At 45.5% G+C, this 6,186-nt stretch overlaps 1 long non-coding RNA gene across 1 annotated transcript; it reads right to left on the bottom strand.

Annotated features, from left to right (window-relative positions):
- Nucleotides 1-2,088: 2,088 nt before the first annotated feature.
- On the bottom strand, nucleotides 2,089-3,723 carry LOC138915095 (uncharacterized). Its single transcript, XR_011422310.1, has 3 exons — nucleotides 3,636-3,723; nucleotides 2,485-2,622; nucleotides 2,089-2,287 (listed from the first exon to the last, which is right to left on the bottom strand). It is a non-coding gene; the product is annotated as an uncharacterized lncRNA (long non-coding RNA).
- Nucleotides 3,724-6,186: the final 2,463 nt, after the last annotated feature.

Below are 6,186 nucleotides of genomic sequence, written 5' to 3'. Positions count from 1 at the left end.
CTCGGAACCACCATTCTTCTACTCTGTTTCCATGAGTCTTCCTTCCTTCCTTCCTTCCTCCCTCCCTCCCTCCCTCCCTTTGTCCCTTCCTTCCTTCGTCCCACTCTGTCTTTCATGTATTGATTGATTGTGTTGAGGAAGATTATCTGTGACGTAACATCTGTGCAAATCTTCCTCTATTTTGTTGTGCGATGCCACCACAGCATGGCTTGATGAGTGGTGTTTAGATTCATGCCCGGATCCGAACCAGAAAGCCCTGGGCCCAAACCCAGCCAAGCAGGGCGGGTGACCTTCAGCACTGTGCGACAGGGCTGGCCCCTCAGTTTGGCTTTTTAAGATTCCATAAAAATGATATCATACAGTTATTTGTCTTTCTCTGACTTATTTCACTTAGCATAATGCCCTCAAGGCATCCATTTTGGCAAAAATGGCAGGATTTCATATAATTCTTGGCTTAATAATATACCTTTGTGTATATGTATCCCACATCTTCTTTCTCCATTCATCTGTTGTGGACTCTTAGGTTGTTTCCATTTCTTGGCTAATGTGAATAATGCTGCAATGAAGGAGGAGTCTAGAGATGTTGTTGAAACAGTGATTTTAATTCCTTTGGATAAATACCCAGAAGTGGGTTGCTCGAGCATATGGTAGTTCAATTTTTAATTTTTTGAGAACCTCCATTCCATTTTCCATAGAGGCTATCAAAATTAACATTCCTACCAAGAGTGTACAAGGGTTCACTTTCAGGCCAAGCATTTTAAGAACCAAGCAGGGGTTCTCTGCTCTCTTACCTTCTGTCTGGATTCAAGGAAACTGAGCCCTTAGGAGATGGTCTAATCACCAAGCAGAAGGAGCCTGGATCACTGACACAATATGTGGGCCACCAGATGCCCACATTGGCAGGTTCTGTGATTGTGAAATGAACTTCTCCTTTTGAGCTATTGACATGGTGGGATTTATCTGTTACAGCTGCTAGCATGACCCTAACCACTATACCTTCTAGATGTCATTGTCTACCTAGCGCAGGGCATCTGAAATTATTGTCGTTGTGGAGTAGGACCTGATTTTTAATATTTCCAATCTGTGATGGAATGATTCTTGTGCCCTATACCCTGTTCATCAAGACAGGGCTTCTGATCATATACTTGAATGTCATGAAAATGTCAAGTTGCTGTAAGTTTTGAAGCACTTACTGGCAATTTCTGCACTTATCGAGTTGCAAACTATTAACACTTGGTGGACTAGTACTGGCACTGCTTTAGCTTATTATTCTGGTTTGTTTTCCCCACAGCATTTACCATTCCCTATAATTATCTTGTGTGTTTAGAGGTCTATTTGTTTCTGGTTTCCTTCCCTGTCAGAACGTAAGCTCCATCAGAAAGGGATCTTCTTATCTTGCTCTGTTGCATTCCTATTTCCTGGTACAGTGTCTGGTACATTGTAGGCGCTCAGAACATATTTGTTGAATGATTACTAAATGACAAGCATTGGTGGGTGGTGGGAGAGGTGGGAGAGGAGGCAGTCCATATCCGTTACAGAAGCTCTCTACGGTCATAACCTGATTCTAACCAGTTCACCAACAGCTGCCTGACTCCCTGGATTTCTGGGAGATCACAAGTTCCCAGATTAGGTCTGGCCTCTTACAACCCTCCTCCCTAGGTTCCCCCTTCGAGACTGGACCACTGTGGACTGTCACTGTCTGGTGATGTGTCTGTCTGCCACCTTGGTTTCTAAGTTCTGAGGGGGTGGGGTTGGATCTGATGTGATCACTGCTATGTCCCCAGAGTCTGGCAGCATGGTCAAGGCCATTGGTTGGCATAAATAGATTTATGTCATGAATGTGTGAATGTGGGCAGGAGGGTAGGCTGCCCTGGGGAAACAGTGCTGTACCCTCTCTCCTATGGCACCCATCCCTTGGCAGGGTCCCAGAGTTGGAGTTGAGGTCAGGTCAAATGGGATGCCTGAGCTACACTTCCTTACCCCATTAACAACCTCAAGGTGCTGGCTCAGGTTGGCAACACTTGGCACTCTAGACATTGAGAAGCCACTGTCCCATCAGGCCCAAATGGAGACTTTGAGCCATGTGAGTAATGCTGATGTATATATTTGGTGGTTTGTTCACGAATTGGAGAGCAGGTTACCGAGATAACTGTTCCGTTATGAGCCACAACACGGCATTGAGTGTACTGAGGCATGCCAGAATAATTGATGCAATTGATAATCTGAAGGCCCTCCGGGAGGCCACCACTGCCAAGGCTCGTTCATTCCTATCGTTGTAGCGTTTTGTCTGAGTTTGTGAGGAGAGACAGAATAGCAACAGATGAGTTTAAAAGGGTTGTTGGATGGGCTTCAGCTATGGGACTGTAAGGACCCAGGGTGGGGACCTGAGCCCACAGGAGGAAGAACGTGGATGAAGTTGGTTCAGGGTAAGGGCCAGGATGGAGAGGGAGGGGAGGGGAGGATTGACATGATGCAGATTCTCACCTGGTTAGAATAGTACAAAGCTGCAGCGCCTAAGGGGCAACACAGGAAGTAGGCCACGAGTGACAGCACGAAGTGGTCCCTAGGGGGCCTCTCAGAGTCTTCCGGCTCACCACAGTCCTCACACATTTTTTCAAGTGCCTGGGGGCAGGGAACGGGTATGGCTCAGTATGGCTTATGGACTCTACCATCCCCTCTGACCTCCTCCTTTTCACCCTCTTGGCTCCTCTAAATTCTTCACTGACCCCTTTGAAATTCTCACTGACTCCCTCTAACTCCCACCATGTCCCCTCTAACCTCTCCCCATCCCTTTTTGATACGTCTCTGTCCCCTAGAACTCCCAGTTCCCCACATCCCCATGCCCTGTAATCCCTCTCTGTTTCCTGTTGCCGTTTCCCTGTATCCTATAACCTCCACCATCTTCTAAAACTGCCTTGCAGAACCCCATAGCATGTCTCTCTTGCCCCTTCCACTGTCATCCAAAATCCCTTACTGACTCTGTTGGCTGTCACTCGGACTCCCTGAAATCTCAGGTGACCCACTATCACAATTTGCTCCCATAACACCCTCATTATCCTCCAAAGCAGCCTTCTCTTTGCACCTATAAACACCCTACTAAGAAGACCCTCACTCAACACTTTAACACTCTCAGTTGTCAGCTGTAAAAACTTCACTGTCTCCACATAAAACTCTCACGCTATGAAACCTCTAATGTCTCCAATAGCTCTCTGCTTGTCGCTTTTATAATATCCCTCACTTGGTCCCTATGACTTTGTGAGGTCATGCTCTGACCCTTACTATTCACCCATAAGCTCCTCCCTTCCCCCATCCCCCATAACCTCTCACTTGGCTCCTCTAAGACCTTCTTAGAGCACCTAGAGCTCTAAGTCCTCTCCCTGTGCACTCATATGTCCCATTACAAGGCCTGTCTCCCTCCAGCACCATCTCTGTCCCTCTGTAACCAGCTTCCTGACCCTTTGGACTCCTTCTCTGTCTGCTCATAGCAGCCTCCCTCTTCTCCGAAACACGTCCTCCCTCTACATACTTCTCTACACATAGCACCCCCTTATGACACTCCCTGGACCCCTCATGCCCCCTCTACGCACTCTAACTCTCCTCCTCCCACCATGTTCCCCCATGAATTCCCTCCCTACCGTTCAATACCCCCATTAAGACATCTGCATCCAGTGCTACCAAGGCTGCATTGAGCCTCTTCCTCACTTCCACCTGCCAGGGATTACCATGGAGACCAGGCAGGCCCCGCCTCCTATTCTGTCTTGCTACTTCTATTGGCTGGCTGGAGGTTGTGTGTGATGGGTGGGGAAGCCAATACCTGGCTGCCTTTTGGTCTAAGGAGTTTTCCTCTTCTCTCAGGTGACTGATCAGTTCTGGGGGTGCCTTGGAGAAAAGCACCACTAGGGGAGAGAATGATGAGGGCTTAGGAGTCCTGAGTTGCTTCAGGCACCTTAAGTGACCATTGAAATACTTGGAGTCAGGTTCTTCAGCAGTGGAGGGTGAGCTTCGTGAGAATTAATATCTTTTCCTGTGCTTGTTTGCCTGCTGTCTACCTCCGGCAAAGTCTCAGTTCACATCTTTTGCCTATTTTAAAATTTGGGTTGTTTTCATTACAGTTAAGTTTGAGAGTTGTTTGTGTATCTTAGACACAAGTCCTTTGTCAGACATATGATTTGCAAATATTTTCTCTGGGTCTGTATCCATCTTTTGACTTTCTAAGAGTGTCATTTGCAGGACAAAAGTTTTTAATTTTGATGGAGTCTAAGTTTCCTTTAATGGGCATGGTTTTGATATAATTTCTAAGAACTCTTTGCATAACCCAGGGTCAGGAAGACTTTCTCCTATGTTTTCTTGTAAAAATTTGATAGATTTACATTTTACCTTTAGATCTATGATCCATTTAAGTTAATATTTGTATAAGATGTGAGGTTTTAGTTGAGATCAGTTACTTTTTGCATGCGGTGGTCCAATTAATCTGACACCATTACAAACACCTGATTCTTTCTTTGATCTCTTTCTCCACTCCTTATTGCATTCTGTTGGTCTCTGTCTATCCGTTTGCCAATACCACACTCTCTTGCTAATGTGGTGTAACCACAGGCCCTCTAGGACCATTTCAACTGACCCCATCGTATCAACAGAATAATTAAGAGTGGTTTTTCAGGAACTGAGAAATGACCCCTAGTCCAGTTCCAGCCAGTTGAGACCACCAACTCCTCATCTGGGCCTGCACAAACGCCCGATAAGTGAGCTTTTGACGTCAAGAGGCTGAAAACTCCACCCTCAGATCATGCTAATAGCACCGTTTTGTGACCATGTGTCCTATGAAGAGCCCTGAAGCTGGACTATTCTTGCACAGACCATTAATTACCTCACTTCCGCTTACCTGTAGTCATCTGTCTCCACACTTCAGACTGTCCTGCCCTTCATCCCATAAGTTTTGCCCCAAGCCCTCACTGGGGAGACGGATCTGAGAGCTGATGCCTCCTGTCTCCTTGCAGATCAATGTCACAATAAAGCTGTATTCTCTTTTCAAAAGTTGCTGCTGTAATAATTGGATCTTAAGCACAACAGGTAAGGCATCCCAGTTTGGTGTGGTTGCATTAGCTTTACAGTGATTCTGAAAATTGGGTAATGTGACTACTCCAGCTTTATTCTTCTTTTTCAGAATAGTTATGACTATGCTTTTCTAGATCTACAAGTCAGGTCGGTCTCTTAATAGGAATTGCTTTTGAATTTCATATCATTTTTGGAGAGATGCTGATACTTCCAGTTCACAACCAGGGAAGGCTGTCCATTTGTTTAGGTTTTCTTTTATTCCTTTCATCAGCAGCTGTAGTTTGTTTTTTTTTTTTTTTTTTTGAGGAAGATTAGCCCTGAGCTAACATCTGCTGCCAGTCCTCCTTTTTTTGCTGAAGAAGACTGGCCCTGAGCTAACATCCGTGGCCATCTTCCTCTACACTCTATGTGGGAGGCCTACCACAGCATGGCTTGCCAAGCGGTGCCATGTCCGCCCCTGGGATGCCAACTGGAGAACCCCAGGCCGTCAAAGTGGAACGTGTGCACTTAACCGCTGTGCCATCAGGCTGGCCCCGGCAGCTGTAGTTTATTCACACAGCTCGTACACATAATATTTGAGATTTACATCCAATGACTTGATTTTTTGGGAGCTATTGAAAGTGGTATTATTTTAAGAAAATATTAGTTTCTGATTGTGTATTGCTAGCATATGGAAATACAATAGATTGGTGTGTCACATTGCAACCTGTGATCTTTCTAAACCCATTTTGTCAATTCTAGGAGTGTTTTTGCAGATTCCCTGGGATTTTCTACAAAGACAATCATGCCATCTGCCAATAAGGGTGACTTTCTTTCCTCCTTTGTAATCCATATGCCCCTTCTCTCTCTCTCTCTGACTTCTTGTGCTGATGAGGACTTCCAGGCTGATGCGGAATAGGAGTGGTGAGAGTGGACATCCTTGCCTTGTTGCAGGTTTTGGGGTGGAAGACTTTCCTCCTTTACCATTACATATGATGTTAGCTATACGTTTTCTGTAGATGTCCTTTATCAGGATGAGGAAGGTCCCTGTTAGTTCTGGTTTGCTGAGTTTTTATTGTGAATGGATGTTGAATTTTCTGAAATGCCTTTTCTGCATCAATTGATCGTGTGGTATTCCTTCTGTATGTGGTT

The sequence above is a fragment of the Equus caballus genome, chromosome 10 (genome assembly GCF_041296265.1).
Source record: "Equus caballus isolate H_3958 breed thoroughbred chromosome 10, TB-T2T, whole genome shotgun sequence".
Classification (NCBI taxonomy): Eukaryota; Metazoa; Chordata; class Mammalia; order Perissodactyla; family Equidae; genus Equus; species Equus caballus.
Note: the sequence above shows the minus strand (reverse complement) of the source record. Positions and strands in the feature narration are given on the sequence as shown.